The 23,573-nt window shown below is 43.2% G+C and overlaps 1 protein-coding gene across 1 annotated transcript in view; it reads right to left on the reverse strand.

Annotated features, from left to right (window-relative positions):
- The window catches only part of LOC110489675 (brother of CDO), a 49,975-nt gene extending 26,699 nt beyond the window's left edge, over positions 1-23,276 (reverse strand). The window contains exon 1 of the mRNA XM_021562436.2: positions 23,075-23,276. The gene's annotated coding sequence lies outside the window, so the exon portion shown is untranslated. The remainder of the gene's footprint in view (positions 1-23,074) is intronic.
- Positions 23,277-23,573: the final 297 nt, after the last annotated feature.

Below are 23,573 nucleotides of genomic sequence, written 5' to 3' on the forward strand. Positions count from 1 at the left end.
GGACCAGGCAATGTTTTTCCACTCCTCAATTGTCCAGTGTTATTGATTTTGTGCCCACTGGAGCCGCTTCTTCTTGTTTTTAGTTGAAAGGAGTGGAACCCGGTGTGGTCGACTGCTGTAGTAGCCCATCTGTGACAAGGACCGCCAAGTTGTGCGTTCCAAGATGCCGTTCTGCAGACCAATGTTGTACTGCGTCGTTATTTTCCTGTTTGTGGACAGCCTGTCTCCTACGACCTCTATCATAAACCAGCTGTTTTCACCTGTTTGTGGACAGCCTGTCTCCTACGACCTCTATCATAAACCAGCTGTTTTCACCTGTTTGTGGACAGCCTGTCTCCTACGACCTCTATCATAAACCAGCTGTTTTCACCTGTTTGTGGACAGCCTGTCTCCTACGACCTCTATCATAAACCAGCTGTTTTCACCTGTTTGTGGACAGCCTGTCTCCTACGACCTCTATCATAAACCAGCTGTTTTCACCTGTTTGTGGACAGCCTGTCTCCTACGACCTCTATCATAAACCAGCTGTTTTCACCCACAGGACACCCGCTGACTGGTTGATTGTTGTTTGTCGCTCCATTCTCGGTGAACCCCAGGAGGCCGGCAGTTTATACTGGAACCGGGGCACCTGGCACCGACGATCATACCACGCTCAAAGTTGATTTGGTCACTCATTTTGCCCATTCTAATGTTCAATCCAACAGTAACTGAATGCCTTTGTGCCTGTCTCCCTGCTTTATATTGCGAGCCACGGCCACGTGACTCACTGTCTGTAGGAGCAAACCATTTTTTGTGAACGGGGTGGTGTACCTAATAAACTGACTTGTGGGTATGGGTTGGGTCGGGTATGTAATATGTGTGTGGAGTGTATGAGTGAGTATAGGTGTATGAGTATGTTGTTTGCTCTTATGTGAGAGATGTAGATGGCAAGCAGTACTTATGAGTCTTGGATGTTGCATCAGTACTATGGGTATATACGTGTATGCAGACCTGCCATCATGCACTCATTTTGCGTACCAAGTACGCAATTCTCTGTCCATGTACGCAGGTACGCGATCCGAGTTAAAAGTACGCAGAAAGGAAAAAGACCTGTTATTTTATTTTTATTTTAATACTTGAAGAAGAAAAAAAGTATCCACTGAGTAAATCTAACAACCCGATTCTCGAGCTGCAACACACAGACATGAACGGAGTTTGTGTCAACGGACATGGAGATGAATACATCATTATTCAACGTAGCTTCCTCGTGTCTGTCCCTCCTGTTTGTTGTGATGCTGAGTTTGCAGACTGTCAGCTGTAAGTTAACACATGGACTCTGTGTGTTGTGGAAAGGTAAAGGCATTGGTTCAAGCTAACGTTAGCGAACATAAGATGGACATTCAGTGGGCTCTAATGTGCCAGCAGTTCACTCGCATTTGCTAGTGAAAGAAACGAAATGCAAGTATGAAAAATAACTGTTCGCATTTGTGCGAGTGTGAAAAACATTTAATTCTGCGTCCCATTAGTTGTATTTTCCACGTAACATTACGAGGAGAATGCAACCTGATAGACTAACAGTAATTATGATCCACGTCACAAAAAGCATGGAATTAAATGGAGTTGAGTTTAGAAGACTGCGCGATGAAGAATGAATGAGTGTCCTGTATTAGATTTAGAGGCAATACTTCTAAAATGCCTTTGCACTACATTTTAGATTTGATACATTTCAAAAATCTGAAATGATGTATGCTCTGCAAATAAATACAACAGACACCTTTACATAGTTTGCAGTCTGTGTCGATGCAATCATTTGTTTTAATGTTTGGAATGCTGTCAAGAAAGAAAGTATTCCAACCTTTTATAGACTTGATTTGGTACAATTCTATAATTGCAATCAGACTCACGAACAGCGTGCACACGAGCATGCAGGGAAAGAAAACCCCCATTCTGTGCGTGCTACACCGAGCGAGTTGAATCTCCAATTTGCCGCACGCATCTGGCACTCTTAAAAAGTTGGACAGGTTTGGCAGGTCTGGTGTGTGTAACGGTATGAGATGGTGAGAGGTGTATGAGATGGTGAGGGCTGTATGAGATGGTGAGGGCTGTATGAGATGGTGAGGGCTGTATGAGATGGTTAGGGCTGTATGAGATGGTGAGAGGTGTATGAGATGGTGAGGGCTGTATGAGATGGTTAGGGCTGTTTGAGATGGTGAGAAGTGTATGAGATGGTTAGGGCTGTATGAGATGGTGAGAGGTGTATGAGATGGTTAGGGCTGTATGAGATGGTTAGGGCTGTATGAGATGGTGAGGGCTGTATGAGATGGTGAAAAGTGTATGAGATGGTGAGAGGCGTATGAGATGGTGAGGGGTGTATGAGATGGTGAGAGGCGTATGAGATGGTGAGGGGTGTATGAGATGGGTAGGGGTGTATGAGATGGTGAGAGGTGTATAAGATGGTGATGGGTGTATGAGATGGTGAGAGATGTATTAGATAGTGAGAGGTGTATGAAATAGTGCAGGGTGTATGAGATGGTAAGAGGTGTATGGGATGGTGAGAGGTGTATGAGATGGTGAGAGGTGTATGAGATGGTGAGAGGTGTATGAGATGGTGAGAGGTGTATGAGATGGTGAGAGGTGTATGAGATGGTGAGATAAAGCCTCTTTGTGGCGCTGGTGCAGACAGGCTTCTTGGGTTCCCCGGGCCAAATCAGGGCCCTATTGTTCCCCTGCCTCCCAGGATAAATTAGTTTTGACAAGGCTGCTAATTGGATAAAACCAGGCTGGAGCCTCCTCCCTGAGCACTCAAATTCCATCTGCTTTCTAGCATGGAGAGAGAGGACACAGGATGAGGGGCGGGTTAGGGGTGTTGGGTAGCTAAGCTGTTGAATATGTATCACCCCCCTACTCCTCCTCCTCCTCTCTTCCTCACACCCTCTCTCTCTTCCTATCCACCATTTTACATCCTTTACTACCCCCCCATCCAAACATCACAATGGCCCCCCTTTAGATAAACACATGCGGTGTCAAGTGTGAGGATTGCTGGGTTCAACTGCTCCGCTCGGGCCTGCCGGCCCACAATGCCGCACTGCATAGCTGCCATGCGGGAGGCCGGTTGCCCCTAGCGACGCTAACAGGCAGAACGTACCTTAATAGAGTGGAGAGTCATTGTAAAGCAGTGAGCCGGCGCGCGGACAAAGACCCCACGGACCCCCAGAGAGACAGGGGACAAAGACCCCACGGACCCCCAGAGAGAAAGGGGAGACGCTACTCTGAAGGGCCCCGGGTAGAGCTGATGATGGGGCCTGCTCAATGGGAGAGAGGAGAGGAAGAGAGTGTGTGTGGGGGGGGGGGGGGGGGGGGCAGTTTGAGAGTAATGTGGGGGGGGGGTGAGTGGGGGGGTGGAGGCTCAATGACCAAGAGGATTGAGAGTAGTGTGGAGGGGTGAGTGGGGGGGGGAGGGTTCAATGACCAAGAGGATTGAGAGTAGTGTGAAGAGGTAAGTGGGAGGGAGGGTTCAATGACCAAGAGGATTGAGAGTAGTGTGGAGAGGTGAGTGGGGGGGAAGGTTCAATGACCAAGAGGATTGAGAGTAGTGTGGAGAGGTAAGTTGGGGGGGAGAGTTTGATGACCAAGAGGATTGAGAGTAGTGTGGAGAGGTAAGTTGGGGGGGAGGGTTCAATCACCAAGAGGATTGAGAGTAGTGTGGAGAGGTGAGTGGGGGGAGGGTTCAATGACAATGAGGGTAGAGAGTAGTGTGGAGAGGTGGGGGGGGGGGGGGGGGGGGGGGGGGGTTCAATGACCAAGAGGGTTGAGAGTAATGTGGAGGGGGGGAAGGGGAGGGCTCAATGACCAATAGGCTTGAGAGTAGTGTGGAGAGGGGAGGGGGGGGCTTAGATGGGTGAGGTTTGGGGGTGAAGGGGATGGAGCGGGCTTGACTGAGAAAGCAGAACAGGGTTCAAATTAACGGAGGGGATGCCAACTGGCAGGCGAGCAGGAGGACTGCCTCGTTTGAATGTGTCCAACATATTTTCCCTGCAGTCAGTCAATCTGGATGCTGGCCCTTTGGTCAGGCTGGTCAGGCTGGTCAGGCTAGTCAGGCTGGTCAGGCTAGTCAGGCTCTGCCTCGTTTGAATGTGTCCAACATATTTTCCCTGCACTCAGTCAATCTGGATGCTGGCCCTTTGGTCAGGCTGGTCAGGCTGGTCAGGCTAGTCAGGCTGGTCAGGCTAGTCAGGCTCTGCCTCGTTTGAATGTGTCCAACATATTTTCCCTGCACTCAGTCAATCTGGATGCTGGCCCTTTGGTCAGGCTGGTCAGGCTGGTCAGGCTAGTCGGGCAGGTCAGGCTAGTCGGGCTGGTCAGGCTAGTCAGGCTGGTCAGGCTGGTCAGGCTAGTCAGGCTAGTCAGGCTGGTCAGGCTAGTCAGGCTGGTCAGGCTGGTCAGGCTGGTCAGGCTGGTCAGGCTAGTCAGGCTGGTCAGGCTAGTCAGGCTGGTCAGGCTGGTCTGGCTGGTCAGGCTGGTCAGGCTGGTCAGGCTGGTCAGGCTGAGTGAAGGAGATAAAAGACAACAACTGCTACAGCTCTGCTCTCATTTGACATTTTAGTCATTTAGCAGACGCTCATGTCCATAGCGACTTACTTAGTAGTGAGTGCATCCATTTGAATTTGTTCTGTTCCCCCGTGCCAATTTAAGATGAATTACCAGGCCCTCCAGGATTACACAATTCTACCATCAAATGTTTTGGTGGCAAAATCAACAACTCCCCGCATAATATGTGTGGGCTTGCAAATTTGACCAATCACCACACAATTTCAGCATGAAACATTCAAATCATCGCAATATTATTGCTTAAAACTGACCCATCACCATAGTACAAAAAGAGGGCTCGCAATTTCAACCAATCACCCGACACTAACAGCATAATATGGTTCAATCAAGCCACAAGTCAACAAACTTTTTACCTCATCAGCGCATTTTCTGAACTAATTGGACAAAATCGTTGTATGCTAAATGTCAGAATTGCAGCAGCAATTTTTGCCGGCAAATATCACAAAAAAATACCTGCGTAATCGTGGAGGGACTGAATTACATTTCCCCAGCCCGTTCCCTCAGCTGCCGTTTTGTTGTTTTCTGAATCCCAGACTATAGCTTTAATAGCCTACACTGTTACCTAAACAATCTGTTAGCTACACTCAGGAGCAATCTGTACAGGAACCAGTTCATCCCAGGTCCCTATGCTATGGCTAGGTCTATACCTAGCACATACCGTTTCAACACACAGTCCTGGCCCTCTCATTGGCTAGTCCAGTACCTGGGTTCTCTCTGACCTCTGACATTAACATAATATTCTGGAGGGTTCTCTCAGGGTTCTCATAATGTTGCCCAGTGTCCGGTCTGGAGCGTGAAGTCATGAGCTTTGCCAAAAGTCAAAAATCCTGTTTTGCCCTAGAAAGCCTATGTGAATTCCAATCGCCAGAATGAGCCCAAAAAATTGTGTAGATGCCCAGTTTGGGCTCTAAAATGTGTTTATTATGATCAAGTTCAATCTCCAATGTGAATTCTGTTCGCTACAAACCAAGATATTTAATTAAACAATGATCAATTCTGACGACTACATTTGTCGTGCTGACAGACCAATCACAGGCCGGCAGGCTACGAAGAGGCTCGCACCCCCATGCACACTTCTTGCCCTTATGGTGGTGTGGTGTGCTCATAGGTTGACTACCTCAGCCAGGATGAAAACGTGCCTCATATTCAAATACTTCCGGCTTCATGCGCCATTTGGAGTCCGAGCCATCACCCTCTCTGGTTTTAATGTCTATGGATGTTTCCGCAACATTCTGGAGAGTTCTGTGTCGCGTTTAATGTGGTAAAACCAACGTTACAGAACATTCAGATAGAACTGTTTTATGTAGAACACACACAAGGCTATGTCATGTAGATTAGGGAATCTGGTCTTTACAGGGCATTTCTATCTGGCCGCCGTGCCCTCCTGATGGTGGCGCTGGTGAGGTCTGAGTTGGTGAGGTTGGCAGTTGAGCCTGCTCCAGCAGGTGGAACCCAGGAGGCCGTGCCCCGCTCATACCCCTCTCTCTGAGCTAAGTACCCACAATCCCCCTCTCAACATTTCTCTACATCTCCAGACATCAACAGCTCCCATGCTACAGAAATTTCACATCAAAAGCATCGTCTAACAAGGTTGGGATCCCCCCACACTCTTCACAAAGTATTAATGAGCTATTCTCTCCCCCCTCCACCCCATCATTCCATCGATGCTAACGAGCACCAGGCCTTCTCAGGGATTAACGAGGGAGATCAAGCCAGGCCCGGAGGGGGCTCTAATCAATTAGGCACCGCTGCATTTGCATCATTTATATAACGAGGCAAAATGAACCATTGAACGCTAATTCTGGTGCTCCGGCAGGGTTCATAATGCCATGGTTAACAAACACATAATGTCACGACGGAAGCTGGATGGATGTCTGCCTCTGTGTCCTCCCGGGCCACGGGAACTAGAACCACCTGACTGAGCCCTACCCACGACCCAACCCTGGGCATGTGTGTTGCAGCTTGTGTGTTTACAGTTGTGTGTGTTTATGATAATAATGAGCTATAGACTAGAAGTTACTGCTTTCGTCATACCACATGCAACAGCTAAATGGAATACTGTAGTTAACTTCATAAGCATAAAGAGCCTTTAATACGAAATGTGTGTGTGTGTGTGTGTGTGTGTGTGTGTGTGTGTGTGTGTGTGTGTGTGTGTGTGTGTGTGTGTGTGTGTGTGTGTGTGTGTGTGCACGCGCGTGTGTGTGTTTGTTGCTTCTCTTCAGGGAAGACAGGGCGTTTCTGAGAAGCTTTCACTAAGAGCCAAGAGCCCCAGAGCAAACTCCCTGAGTAATCAAGTAATCAGTCCCATACACCACAGGAAGAAGACACCACCAACTAAAACACACACACACACACACACACACACACACACACACACACACACACACACACACACACACACACACACACACACACACACACACACACACACAAACTAATGCCCAGTATTACACACACACACACACTCACACACACATACACATACTCACATATACACACTCACACTCACACGCCAAACTGGCATCGTCACATAGTCAAAGTATACTCACAGAGGCATACAAACAAAAAAAATAGGTTGTAATAAACAAGAGCAGTTCAATCCTCCAGAACGTACATGGATTTTAGCTACAGACACACAAAGACAGACAGGGAAAAATAAAGGGAGGAGTGGAGTGGAAGGGGCCCCTAGCTTCTTTGGCAGCTCATACATCAGAGTGAATGGAACCAATTATAAATCAAGAGACATTTCTCCATATTATTCAAAAGCCCTGCTCAGCCCAGCCTGACTCCTGTCCTCCATACTGCTCTCCCTAGGGGAGGAAAGGAGGGAGAGAGATGAATAAAGAAATGAGAAAGAATGGGAAATGAGAGAGAGGGAGAAAGAATGCAGATATAAGAAACAGCCTGGGAAAACAGAGAGGAAATGTAAAATCAGGTATAAAAGAAAGAAGGATAGAGAAAATATAGGTATATGGCATAGTGAAAGGAGAGAGATGGCTGAGAGATAGGGGTTATATGTCAATAATAGATGGCTGAGAGATAGGGGTTATATGTCACTAATAGATGGCTGAGAGATAAGGGTTATATGTCACTAATAGATGGCTGAGAGATAGGGGTTATATGTCACTAATAGATGGCTGAGAGATAGGGGTTATATGTCACTAATAGATGGCTGAGAGATAAGGGTTATATGTCACTAATAGATGGCTGAGAGATAGGGGTTATATGTCACTAATAGATGGCTGAGAGATAAGGGTTATATGTCACTAATAGATGGCTGAGAGATAGGGGTTATATGTCACTAATAGATGGCTGAGAGATAGGGGTTATATGTCACTAATAGATGGCTGAGAGATAAGGGTTATATGTCACTAATAGATGGCTGAGAGATAGGGGTTATATGTCACTAATAGATGGCTGAGAGATAGGGGTTATATGTCACTAATAGATGGCTGAGAGATAGGGGTTATATGTCAATAAGACTGTACTAGACTGCTTATTACATAGTAATAAAGATCAGGTTAGTGTGACAAACCCTGTCTGTCTCTGTGTGTCTCTGTCTCTGTGTCTGTCTCTGTGTATCTCTGGCTCTGTGTGTCTCTGTCTCTGTGTGTCTCTTTGTCTGTCTCTGTGTGTCTCTGTCTCTGTGTCTGTCTCTGTGTCTGTCTCTGTGTATATCTGGCTCTGTCTGTCTCTGTCTCTCTCTCTGTGTCTGTCTCCGTCTCTCTCTCTGTGTCTGTCTCTGTCTCTCTCTCTGTTTGTGTCTGTCTCTGTGTCCGTCTCTGTCTCTGTGTCTGTCTCTGTGTTTGTGTTTGTCTCTGTCTCTGTGTTTGTCTGTGTTTGTCTCTGTCTCTGTGTCTGTCTCTGTTTTTGTCTCTGTCTCTCTCTCTGTGTCTGTCTCTGTGTTTGTGTCTGTCTCTGTGTCCGTCTCTGTGTTTGTCTCTGTCTCTGTGTCTGCCTCTGTGTTTGTCTCTGTCTCTGTGTTTGTGTCTGTCTCTGTGTCTGTCTCTGTATCTGTGCGTCTGTGTGTGTGCGTCTGTGTGTGACTGTGTGTGTGTGTGTGTGTGACTGAGTGAGTTGCCTGTGGCCCTAAATGCCACAGGAACAGCTGGAGGGGACTCATTTCAAAGGGAGCTTTGAGTGTCAGAAACTGGATTACCGGTGTGTGTGTGTGTGTGTGTGTGTGTGTGTGTGTGTGTGTGTGTGTGTGTGTGTGTGTGTGTGTGTGTGTGTGTGTGTGTGTGTGTGTGTGTGTGTGTGTGTGTGTGTGTGTGTGTGTGTGTGTGTGTGTGTGTGTGTGTGTGTGTGTGTGTGTGTGTGAGAGAGAGAGAGAGAGAGACTCTCAGACATGTTATAGCAAGGCCAGAGGAGTTCCATGTGTCCTGTCACTCAAACTAAAATGATGTTGTTCCGGACTAAAAGAGAAGCAGGCCAAAGCACAGTAATGCAGACAGACAGACAGACAGACAGAGACACAGACAGACCTGTGCCAATAGCAACAGACACAAACACAGGCAGAATCTGTGGTAATCTGTATTGCTACAGTAACTGTCACAACAGAACATGATAGCATCTCTAAAATCTAAAACTGACTGTGTTGCTGTTCTCAGACCAGTTCTTTTGATTTATGAGTGAAGCAACAAATATAGACTAGTGGTATTATCCCAGACCAGTGAAAGCCACCAGATCCATCCATCCAGCTAAGATAGGTTTCCACATCTCTGGGAATGATGGGGACTTGTAGTAAAAAGAAAGAGATGTGTTTAGCCACCAGCCTATGATGGTAGGATCCAAGTCACCTATCTGATCCAAACTGAAATATCAAATCACCTTCCTGCGCCGAAACGAAATATCAAATCACCTTCCTGAGCCGAACCGAAATATCAAATCACCTTCCTGAGCCGAAACGAAATGTCAAATCACCTTCCTGAGCCGAACCGAAATGTCAAATCACCTTCCTGAGCCTAACCGAAATATCAAATCACCTTCCTGAGCCGAACCGAAATATCAAATCACCTTCCTGAGCCGAACCGAAATATCAAATCACCTTCCTGAGCCGAACCGAAATATCAAATCACCTTCCTGAGCCGAACCGAAATATCAAATCACCTTCCTGAGCCGAAACGAAATGTCAAATCACCTTCCTGAGCCGAACCGAAATGTCAAATCACCTTCCTGAGCCGAACCGAAATATCAAATCACCTTCCTGAGCCGAACCGAAATATCAAATCACCTTCCTGAGCCGAAACGAAATGTCAAATCACCTTCCTGAGCCGAACCGAAATGTCAAATCACCTTCCTGAGCCTAACCGAAATATCAAATCACCTTCCTGAGCCGAACCGAAATGTCAAATCACCTTCCTGATCCAAACTGAAGTATTGTTGTTGAGTGACAAAGTGCATGTCTTTTGAATCAGAGAACAAACTCAATAAGAACGCATCCCAGAATTCTACTGGACAGAGAAAAGCAACTCCTAGACACAGAAACAATCAGAAATGCCAAAAAACTACTTTCAGTGTAACAGAAGTGTAAAGGCGTCCGTCCGCACGCTTTCCATCCGAAACAGTTTGGAACAGATGACATTTTGTGATGTTTTGTTTCGTTATGGTCTTCGGAAAGGGTTTACTCGGCTGTTCGTGGACAAAAAACCTTATCTTCGAGGCAAACCGAAGTTCGCTAGCTCAAAACTATGCCCCTACGTCAGTGATTGGTCAACAGTAGAGATTCTTCAAGGAAGTGTTTATTGTCATTCAACGAGAGACTAATTGTTTTCATGCTATTTTTTTTACTTGAGAAATACTGCACTAAACATCTTAGATGTAAAATTGTGTGATTAAGATCTCCTCTGCAAAAACGTGAAAATGAATGAGACATTTTAAGAGAGTACATTTGGTTCACCTAGCAGAGTTTGGCTAGGCGCTAGCCGAACCATAGCATGCAGAGGGCTTAAGACATTGGTTGATCCCTCCCTAGGGAGAAGACATTCCAGTGCCTGTCACAGAGTGATGGGTCATTACTCAATCATTACTCTGTCATAACACAGTCATAACACAGTCATATCAGTCATAACACAGTCATAACACAGTCATATCAGTCATAACACAGTCATTACACAGTCATATCAGTCATAACACAGTCATATCAGTCATAACACAGTCATATCAGTCATAATACAGTTATATCAGTCATATCAGTCATAACACAGTCACAACACAGTCATTACTCAGTCATAACACAGTCATTACTCAGTCATAACACAGTCATAACACAGCCATTACTCAGTCATATCAGTCACAACACAGTCATTACTCAGTCATTACACAGTCATATCAGTCACAACACAGTCATTACTCAGTCATAACACAGTCATATCAGTCATAACACAGTCATTACACAGTCATAACACAGTCATTACTCAGTCATTACTCAGTCATATCAGTCGTTACTCAGTCATATCAGTCATATCAGTCATAACACAGTCATAACACAGTTATATCAGTCATAACACAGTCATTACTCAGTCATAACACAGTCATATCAGTCATAAGACAGTCATTACTCAGTCACAACACAGTCATTACTCAGTCATATCAGTCACAACACAGTCATTACTCAGTCATTACACAGTCATATCAGTCACAACACAGTCATTACTCAGTCATAACACAGTCATATCAGTCATAACACAGTCATAACACAGTCATTACACAGTCATAACACAGTCATTACTCAGTCATTACTCAGTCATATCAGTCGTTACTCAGTCATATCAGTCATATCAGTCATAACACAGTCATAACACAGTTATATCAGTCATAACACAGTCATTACTCAGTCATAACACAGTCATATCAGTCATAAGACAGTCATTACTCAGTCACAACACAGTCATTACTCAGTCATAACACAGTCATTACTCAGTCATAACACAGTCATATCAGTCATAACACAGTCATATCAGTCATAACACAATCATTACACAGTCATAACACAGTCATAACACAGTCATAACACAGTCATATCACAGTCATTACACAGTCATATCACAGTCATAACACAGTCATAACACAGTCATTACACAGTCATTACACAGTCATATCAGTCATAACACAGTCATAACACAGTCATATCAGTCGTTACTCAGTCATAATAGTCATAACACAGTCATATCAGTCATAACACAGTCTTAACACAGTCATTACTAAGTCATTATTAAGTCATTACACAGTCATTACATAGTCATAACACAGTCATTACTCAGTCATATCAGTCATAACACAGTCATATCAGTCATAACACAGTCATTACTCAGTCATATCAGTCATAACACAGTCATATCAGTCATAACACAGTCATTACTAAGTCATTACACAGTCATTACACAGTCATTACACAGTCATATCAGTCATAACACAGTCATATCAGTCATAACACAGTCATTACTAAGTCATTACACAGTCATTACACAGTCATTACACAGTCATATCAGTCATAACACAGTCATTACTAAGTCATTACACAGTCATTACACAGTCATAACACAGTCATATCAGTCATTACTAAGTCATTACACAGTCATATCAGTCATAACACAGTCATTACTAAGTCATTACACAGTCATAACACAGTCATATCAGTCATAACACAGTCATTACTAAGTCATTACACAGTCATTACACAGTCATTACACAGTCATTACTCAGTCATATCAGTCATAACACAGTCATATCAGTCATAACACAGTCATTACTAAGTCATTACACAGTCATTACACAGTCATTACACAGTCATATCAGTCATAACACAGTCATATCAGTCATAACACAGTCATTACTAAGTCATTACACAGTCATTACACAGTCATTACACAGTCATATCAGTCATAACACAGTCATATCAGTCATAACACAGTCATTACTAAGTCATTACACAGTCATTACACAGTCATTACACAGTCATATCAGTCATAACACAGTCATTACTAAGTCATTACACAGTCATTACACAGTCATTACACAGTCATATCAGTCACAACACAGTCATTACTCAGTCATTACACAGTCATATCAGTCACAACACAGTCATTACTCAGTCATAACACAGTCATATCAGTCATAACACAGTCATTACACAGTCATAACACAGTCATTACTCAGTCATTACTCAGTCATATCAGTCGTTACTCAGTCATATCAGTCATATCAGTCATAACACAGTCATAACACAGTTATATCAGTCATAACACAGTCATTACTCAGTCATAACACAGTCATATCAGTCATAAGACAGTCATTACTCAGTCACAACACAGTCATTACTCAGTCATATCAGTCACAACACAGTCATTACTCAGTCATTACACAGTCATATCAGTCACAACACAGTCATTACTCAGTCATAACACAGTCATATCAGTCATAACACAGTCATAACACAGTCATTACACAGTCATAACACAGTCATTACTCAGTCATTACTCAGTCATATCAGTCGTTACTCAGTCATATCAGTCATATCAGTCATAACACAGTCATAACACAGTTATATCAGTCATAACACAGTCATTACTCAGTCATAACACAGTCATATCAGTCATAAGACAGTCATTACTCAGTCACAACACAGTCATTACTCAGTCATAACACAGTCATTACTCAGTCATAACACAGTCATATCAGTCATAACACAGTCATATCAGTCATAACACAATCATTACACAGTCATAACACAGTCATAACACAGTCATAACACAGTCATATCACAGTCATTACACAGTCATATCACAGTCATAACACAGTCATAACACAGTCATTACACAGTCATTACACAGTCATATCAGTCATAACACAGTCATAACACAGTCATATCAGTCGTTACTCAGTCATATCAGTCATAACACAGTCATATCAGTCATAACACAGTCTTAACACAGTCATTACTAAGTCATTATTAAGTCATTACACAGTCATTACATAGTCATAACACAGTCATTACTCAGTCATATCAGTCATAACACAGTCATATCAGTCATAACACAGTCATTACTCAGTCATATCAGTCATAACACAGTCATATCAGTCATAACACAGTCATTACTAAGTCATTACACAGTCATTACACAGTCATTACACAGTCATATCAGTCATAACACAGTCATATCAGTCATAACACAGTCATTACTAAGTCATTACACAGTCATTACACAGTCATTACACAGTCATATCAGTCATAACACAGTCATTACTAAGTCATTACACAGTCATTACACAGTCATAACACAGTCATATCAGTCATTACTAAGTCATTACACAGTCATATCAGTCATAACACAGTCATTACTAAGTCATTACACAGTCATAACACAGTCATATCAGTCATAACACAGTCATTACTAAGTCATTACACAGTCATTACACAGTCATTACACAGTCATTACTCAGTCATATCAGTCATAACACAGTCATATCAGTCATAACACAGTCATTACTAAGTCATTACACAGTCATTACACAGTCATTACACAGTCATATCAGTCATAACACAGTCATATCAGTCATAACACAGTCATTACTAAGTCATTACACAGTCATTACACAGTCATTACACAGTCATATCAGTCATAACACAGTCATATCAGTCATAACACAGTCATTACTAAGTCATTACACAGTCATTACACAGTCATTACACAGTCATATCAGTCATAACACAGTCATTACTAAGTCATTACACAGTCATTACACAGTCATTACACAGTCATATCAGTCATAACACAGTCATTACTAAGTCATTACACAGTCATTACACAGTCATATCAGTCATAACACAGTCATATCAGTCATAACACAGTCATATCAGTCATAACACAGTCATTACTAAGTCATTACACAGTCATTACACATTGACACAAGATGACGTTGAAGGATGGCTTCAACCAAAATATGTTGATGGCTCTGTGGGGTTATGTTCACACAAACTGTGTGCGTGTGTGTGTGTGTGTGTGTGTGTGTGTGTGTGTGTGTGCGTGCGTGTGCGTAAGAGAGAGAGTAAAGGCCAATTTTTCTTGTTTTTCAAGCGAAAGTCTTTTAAGGGAGTATGCGAACACACTCGTTTGGTTCGGCTAGCCGAATTCGGCTAGGAGCCAGCCAAACTGCAGCATGCTGACGCCTTAAGAGACAGAGACAAAGATAGAAAGAGACAGACAGAAACCGAGAAAGGGTGAGAGAGGTTTCAGTCAGAGTGTTGCTGTGCTATCTGGTGCTCCTGTGTGAATGGTCTTTGAGAGGATGCCTGCGTGGCTCTTGGCTCGTTTAACGCTAGCTAATCTTTGTACAAATATCTACTTAGCACACACAGGACTGTTTGTCTACACACACTCTGCTTACTTACCAGTGTCTGGAGTTTATCAATGATCTAACAACACTATGTCAGTCTCTCACACACAAACAGCAGAGTGTGTGTCAACACACCTAGAGGTCACTGACGCTAAAGGTCACACGTGCCTTTATTCAAACATAAGTGTGACTTCTACCTACGTAAAACTAGTCTTCTGATTCAGGGTGGCAAGCTGATGATGGATACTATGCAGTCAGCAGTACAAAACAACAGTATGTAGGGACGGGCATGTTCCACTTCAATCAACCAGTTTAGAGTTTGTGATAAAACTGTCCTCATTTGGAATGCAGCTTGTGTTTTCCATCCCGTTAGGATACAAGCTCCCGTTAGGCCTACAAGCTCCCGTTAGGATACAAGCTCCCGTTAGGCCTACAAGCTCCCGTTAGGATACAAGCTTCCATTAGGATACAAGCTCCCGTTAGGCTACAAGCTCCTGTTAGGATACAAGCTCCCATTAGGATACAAGCTCCCATTAGGCTACAAGCTCCCGTTAGGATACAAGCTCCCGTTAGGATACAAGCTCCCGTTAAGCTACAAGCTCCCGTTAGGATACAAGCTCCCGTTAGAATACAAGCTCCTGTTAGGATACAAGCTCCAGTTAGGCCTACAAGCTCCCGTTAGGCCTACAAGCTCCCGTTAGGCCTAAAAGCTCCCGTTAGGGTACAAGCTCCTGTAAGGATACAAGCTCCCGTTAGGATAAAAGCTCCCGTTAGGATACAAGCTCCTGTTAGGCCTACATGCTCCCGTTAGGCCTACAAGCTCCCGCTAGGTCTACAGAAATAAAGGCCTATAAAAACAAAATATTTTTTTGCAAATGTCTAAAAAATAAAAACTGAAATAATTTATTTACGTAAGTATTTCAACCCTTTGCTATGAGACTCTAAATTGAGCTCAAGTGCATCCTGTTTCCATTGATCATCCTTGAAATGTTTCTATAACTTGATTGGAGTCCACCTGTGGTAAATTCAAAGGATTGGACATGATTTGGAAAGGCACACACCTGTCTATAAGATCCTACAGTTGAAAGTGCATGTCAGAACAAAAACCAAGCCATGAGGCCGAAGGAATTGTCCGTAATACACCGAAACATGATTGTGTCGAGACACAGATCTGGGAAAAGGTACCAAAATATTTCTGCTGCATTGAAGGTCCCAAAGAACACAGTGGCCTCCATCATTATTAAGTGGAAGAAGTTTTGAACCACCAAGACTCTTCCTAGAGCAATCGGGGGAGAAGGGCCTTGGTCAGGGAGGTGACCAAGAACCTGATGGTCACTCTGACAGAGCTCCAGAGTTCCTCTGTGGAGAACCTTCCAGAAGGACATCCATCTCTGCAGCACTCCACCAATCAGGCCTTTATAGTAGAGTGGCCAGATGGAAGCCACTCCTCAGTAAAAGGCCCGCTTGGAGTTTGTCAAAAGGCACCTAAAGGACTCTCAGACCATGTGAAACAAGATTATCTGGTCTGATGAAACCAAGATTGAACTCTTTAGCCTAAATCCAAGCATTACTTCTGGAAGAAACCTGGTGGTGAAGCATGGTGGTGGCAGCATCATGGCAGGTATGTTTGTAAGTGACAGGGACTGGGAGACTAGCCAGGATCAAGGGAAAAATGAACGGAGCAAAGAACAGAGAGATCTTTAATGAAAACCTGCTCTAGAGCGCTCAGGACCTCAGACTGGAGCGAAGGTTCACCTTCCAACAGGACAACGACCCTAAGCACACAGCCAAGACAACACAGGAGAGGCTTTGAGACAAGTCTCTGAATTTCCTTGAGTGGCCCAGCCAGAGCCCGGACTTGAACCTTATCCAACATCTTTGGAGAGACCTGAAAATAGCTGTGCAGCGACGCTCCCCATCCAACCTGGCAGAGGTTGAGAGGATCTGCAGAGAAGAATGGGAGAAACTCCCCAAATATAGGTGTGCCAAGAAGACTCATGGGTGTAATTGCTGCCAAAAGTGCATCAACAAAGTACTGAGTAAAGGGTCTGAAAACTTATGTAAATGTGATATTTCAGTTTTTTTTTATTTTTAATACATTTGCAAAAAATTCTAAAAACCTGTTTTTGCTTTGTCATTATGGAGGATTGCGTGTAGATTGATTAGGGATAAAAACAACTTCATCCATTTTAGAATAAGGCTGTAACGTAACAAAATGTGGAAAAAGTCAAGGGGTCTGAATACTTTCTGAATGCACTGTATGTACTGTATTATCACTGAGACAGGTCTCAAGGAGATTTATTCAACACCGCTGAAAGGCCAAAAGCACATCGTTTCAGGTACATCTGTGTAATGTGATCAATTGTTAGGTAGGTGGCAGGGATACAGGAGTGTGAGCAAACATCTACAACTTCTATGTGTCTCGAACTATGCAGACTTTTCACTCCTCCACTTGCATTTTTTATCTCTGTCCTCCCTTCCCTTTCTCTTCCATGCTTCTCTCTTGCACAGCTATGTTCTCTATTCCCTCTCTCCTTCATTCCCCTCTCCTCTACCTCCTTTCTCCATCCCTCCCTCTCTCTCCCTCTCTCCCCCTCATCTTGTCTGGAAGAGGCTGTGGAAGGCTATCGAGGTATGCAGGGTCAGGCTTGGGAGGCAGGGCGGCTCGGAGCCCCATGGGAGGGTACTGGACCCTGGCCACCTGTTGCTCCAGGTGGCCTTCTCTGAGACTGGACACCTAAAACCACCAGGACATGAGAAACCTGACCCTACAACCCCTGCAACACTAAAGCATAATATGTCAAGTAAACTACACAGCCCTATATGCAAATCTACAGAACAATAGGTTTGATCTGTGGGAAAATGTTCAAATGAGCTTCCAGCAACCAAGCCTTTATAGTTGGCTATGTGTATGATCACCACTACACTAAAACACTAGTATAACCGCCTAATATGGATAGACTCACAGCCTAAAGTAGCTCTCTTTCACAAGCACAGTCCACAGTGCAGGCTATGAGAAACACACAGCATGCCCTACACTGAGATCTGACTTCACTGGGACATGCAGGTGATCCTGAGAGGGGCGTGTTCAAGACGAGAGTGACAAGCTGCACATTCCAGTGTAAAGAGATAATCCTGATTGGAGAACCATCATGCACACACACACACACACACACACAGAGAGTTAGGCCCGCAGATAGTAGCCTGCAGGCTGTTATGACTACATGATCGTACCCGCTGTAGCACAGATGAAAGTACACCCTCAGGAGTTATTTTTCTCCTTTTGCCAATTAACATTAAATCCTAAGAAAACAATAAACCTTTCCACAGTTGTAGCCAAAACTTAGACAGAACTCAAAAAGTCCCACATTGCCAGAACAAGAACTAAAGAACTATCCACCCAGAGTCACAGCCAGGACAAAAATTATCCATGGACTCAGTGCCAATCTATATTCATGGCATCAGAAGCAAAACAACAGCAACCAGAACCTAGCCAGAGTAAGCACTAACCATGGACCCATAGCCAGAACATAGCCAGTACAAGAGATATCCTGCCCAGAACCAGAACTATCCAAGAAAATACATCCAGACAGGATGAGATCTATCCATTGAGTCATTGTCAAAACAAGAGCTATCCAATGAGTCCTAGCCAAGCCAAGCTATTCATAGACAGAACAAGACATACCTACTGAGAGTGGACCAAAACACCAATGCCAAACACACACCTATTAAGGCAACACAGTACTTCAAGGCCTGATGTTATCTTTCCAGAATAGGCCTATGGACCAGTCCTTGTCTTTAACCCTGTTGTTAATAGTTATTGAACGTTGGGCTGACATGAAAATGGAACAGTGAAATGTGTGCGTTCATCGGCACATAGCTAAGGCTGCTCAAAACTCTGCCACCAAATAAGATCAGAAGACTGAGAAAGGAGAGAAAGCCAATCAGACTGGAATGAATTAGAGAATAGCTTTGACCAGAGACCGCCGAAGGTCAACAACAAACTCTACCACACCAGAGATGATGTTCCTTAGATGTCCCTGAGACAGAGGCACAGGAATCAATGCCAAACATACATGGCCTCTTGGTAAACCAGTTCACTTATTCAGTTAATTGAAGAGATCATTCTTCTTGATCTCTTCAAGTAAAGGAATGCAAAGATCACACATTTTACTGCAGTGGGCTAAATCAGGGTCACGCAGAGTGTTTCTTGGTAGTCTTAAACAAATCCACTTTGAAACAAACACCTCACACACATGGTTATGGGCTGAAACCAAATAATACACCTGACATGGTACAGGTGTCGAGTTGAAATGTATTACATTTAGAGTTTGCATCCCAATATTACACTTTATATATATCACAGAATACTGAAATATAACAGAACTCTGTGACATAGAAACACCGGACTTTCTATTCATTTAAAAAAAATCCTGTTTATTAATTATGAAATTATGAAAAAGATGAATAATATTCCAGCCATAAGGCCACTAGGAGACAATTTGGTCATTTGACTGCAGGAAAGGGTTTTAATAGCGATGGGGGAAATCAATACAGTTACATATCGGGATATTCTTTTTTTTACAATATATTGTATCTTTTAGTTTTGACAATATCCAAGTCTTATTTTTACACTAGTTGACTGTACCTGCACCAAAACAAAGTATTTGTCTTTCATAGCTTGTTCTCCATCTTCTATTTAAATAGGGAGACAATTACTTTTCAGCCCTTTTATTTCCATGACTGATTAAAGCCTGTTTTCTCATGACTCTCTCTTGTCCCTCTGCTGAAGACATGGTGAGCAATATGTTTGGGACATAAAATCACAATTAACAACTATAAAATCACAGTATCGAATAGAAATACATATTGAATCATGAGAATCTCAATACATACATTATCCAGCACCAGTCAAAGGTTTGGACACACCTACTCATTCTAAGGTTTTTCTTTATTTGTACTATTTTCTACATTGTAGAATAATAGTGAAGACATCAAAACTATGAACTAACACATTTGGAATAATGTAGTAACCAAAAAAGTGTTAAACAAATCTAAATATATTTTATATTTGAGATTTTTCAAAGTAGCCACTCTTTGCCTGGATGACAGCTTTGCACACGCTTGGCATTCTCTCAACCAGCTTCATGAGGTAGTCAGTCACCTGGAATGCATTTAAATTAACAGGTGTGCCTTGTTAAAAGTTCATTTGTGAAATGTATTTCCTTCTGAATGAGTATGTGCTAATCAGTTGTGTTGTGACAAGATAGAGTTGGTATACAGAAGATAGCCCTATTTGTCAAAAGACCAAGTCTATATTATGGCAAAAACAGCTCAAATAAGCAAAGAGAAACGACAGTCTATCATTAATTTAAGACATGAAGGTCAGTCAATCCGGAACATTTCAAGAACTTTGAAAGTTTCTTCAAGTGCAGTCGCAAAAACCATCAAGCACTATGATGAAACTGGTTCTCACGAGGAATGCCACAGGAAAGGAAGACCTAGAGTTACCTCTGCTGCAGAGGATAAGTTCATTAGAGTTACCAACCTCAGAAATTGCAGCTCATATAAATGCTTCACAGAGTTCAAGTAACAGACACATCTCAACATCAACTGTTCATAGGAGACTGCATGAATCAGGCTTTCATGGTTGAAGAACACCAATAAGAAGAAGAGACTTGCTTGGGCCAAGAAACACAAGCAATGGACATTAGACCGGTGGAAATCTGTTCTTTGGTCTGATGAGTCCAAATTTGAGATTTTTGGTTCCAACTTCCGTGTCTTTGTGAGATGCAGAGTCGGTGAACGGATGATCTCTGTGTGTGTGGTTCCTACCATGAAGCATGGAGGAGGAGGTGTGTGATGGTGTGTGGTTACTACCATGAAGCATGGAGGAGGAGGTGTAGATGGTGTGTGGTTCCTACCATGAAGCATGGAGGAGGAGGTGTGATGGTGTGTGGTTACTACCATGAAGCATGGAGGAGGAGGTGTGATGGTGTGGGGGTGCTTTGCTGGTGACATTGTTGGTGATTTATTTAGAATTCAAGGCACACGTAACCAGCATTGCTACCACAGCATTCTGCAGCGATACGCCATCCCATCTGGCTTGTGCATAGTGGGACTATCATTTGTTTTTCAACGGGACAATGACCCAACACACCTTCAGGCTGTGTAAGGGCTATTTGACCAAGAAGGAAAGTGATGGAGTGCTGCATCAAATGACCTGGCCTCCACAATCACCCAACCTCAACCCAATTGAGATTGTTTGGGATGAGTTGGACTGCAGAGTGAAGGAAAAGCAGCCAACAAGTGCTCAGTATATGTGAGAACTCCCACATCAGTAGGTGTGTCCAAACTTTTGAGTGGTACTGTATTTACAAAAGTATGTGGAAACCCCTTCAAATTAATAGATTCGGCTTTTTCAGCCACACCTGTTGCTGACAGGTGTATAAAATCGAGCACACAGCCATGCAATCTCCATAGACAAACATTGGCAGTAGAATGGCTTACTGAAGAGCTTAGTGACTTTTAACGTGGCACTGTCCCACATTTCCAACAAGTCAGTTCATCAAATATCTGCCCCGCTAGAACTGCCCTGGTCAACAGTAAGTGCTGTTATTGGGAAGTGGAAACGTCTAGGAGAAACAATGGTTCAGCCCCAAAGTGGTAGGCCACACAAGCTCACAGAACATGACCGACGAGTGCTGGAGTGTGTAACACGTAACAAATCGTCTGTCCTTGGTTGCAACACTCACTACCGAGTTCCAAACAGCCTCTGGAAGCAATGTCAGGCTGTTATAGCAGCAATGGTGGGGGGGGGGGGGGGGGGGGGGGGCAACTCCATATGAATGCCCATGATCTTGGAATAAGATGTTAGATGAGCAGGTGTCCACATACTTTTAGTCATGTAGTGTATCATATCGGCACCAAAGTATCGTGATAATATGGTATCATGAGATCCCTGGCAATTTCAAGCCCTCGTTTTTAATCCATCTGACATCATGGATTGAGCTGAAACAATCTCTCCAGCTGTCAGGATATCTTTTCGGTTTAACTGAGGTCTATTTTCTATGCGAGGCAGTTGGGCTAATTGTATTCTAAATAGAGCAGTGACTATCTCACCCATTCGCGGATTCGCCAAGAGCTCATTAGCCCATTGGATTAGAAAAAAATATTTTGTCATTTAAATTATTCCTCAGCAAAGTGATGATATGAGACTCATTGAGAGACGCCCTTGACAGCTCACAGCTAAAAGACATTCAGGCATTCCACCACATTGACGGTTCAGAGGAGTTGACCAGCTGTCCATTTATTGTAATTAGGTTATTCTTGCACAGTGTACGTTTGGTTTAGTGATGAGGGGAGTGGGTTCTTTTTAAAAGCACACAATTAGTGGTGTCAAAGCTGTGCGTCATGAGATAAAATCCAATCTGTTTCTGTTGACATTGAGGCAGGCTAATAAATAAGATGTAGGCATGAAACCAACGATTTGGGGAGGGAATTTGGCAGCGCTTTGCCATGTCTGTTTTCTGTTACTCTCCTCTATAGGAACGACTACGGACTGAGGCCTGCAAAAATCTACACACTGTTGGTCTTAAAATGACAATGTTTTTACCAAAAAATAATATACATTTTAATCATGAGAATAATACAAAATGCATTCAGACACAAAGATCTAACGTTTGAGAAACGAATTTGGCAAAAAAAGACGCAATTCTGAAAGCTGAAGGCAGAAATGGTCAAAAGCTACTACCATCACTCAATGCGTCCCAAAACTATCTTCTACAACCACCCTAAAATCACATTTTCAAATTAGTACTTTTTATGACCATTTCGTTCCATATTCCCAATATTAAGCGAGCAGTCTTTGCTTCTATTGATTTGCCCTGAACGGTTGTTGAATCAAATAGAACGTGGAAACAAAACAATTGTTACACACAAAGTTAGCGAGGTATCCGCATCCCGATTACAACATGAAAAACACTGAACATACAAGGTTTATGTTATCACACATCCGTGTCTAAAATATGATTCCCTGAGTGAATCCGTTATTACACATAAATAAAAGCATATTGTTAACTTGTAACGCATGTGTCATTACTTCGCGTAGTACCTACCGCAAGACAGGGATCATTAGCAAAGAAAAACTTACCAAAACGTGCTATAGTTGGTATTTACTCCTCGGACAACAATCTATCTCTTTCTCAGCTTTTTACTTCAGTAAAATCCGGGGGGAAAAAACACTTTTCCTTTTTCTTTACTGCTTTAGTAATTTACTGCGATGCCACCGACATTTTCTTAGGCTCCCCAAGTTCTCACATTGAATGGCCGTTTTTGGATGACTGAGCTCTCAAACAATTCTCCCCTTTGCGACGCCTTTTCGGGTCCACCCACTTCCCAAGAAGGGGGAGGGATCTGAACAATAGGGGCTCGCTCCCAAATCACAAAGTTTGGTAAAGCTCTCTAGTTTCCCCCAAGAAACACACTCTATTGTCAGGCCCAGTTGTTCTCACCGCAGTGCGTAATGATGAAATGTGTTGTTATAATGAATGTATGTACCTGGTCATAAAATAGTTTTATAGGAACAGTATAAGACAAACAAAAAAGTCCCAAAAGTTCTACATGGTGGGGGGAGCAAAAAATGCCCCTCC

Source organism: Oncorhynchus mykiss, chromosome 15 (genome assembly GCF_013265735.2).
Source record: "Oncorhynchus mykiss isolate Arlee chromosome 15, USDA_OmykA_1.1, whole genome shotgun sequence".
In the NCBI taxonomy this organism is placed as follows: domain Eukaryota; kingdom Metazoa; phylum Chordata; class Actinopteri; order Salmoniformes; family Salmonidae; genus Oncorhynchus; species Oncorhynchus mykiss.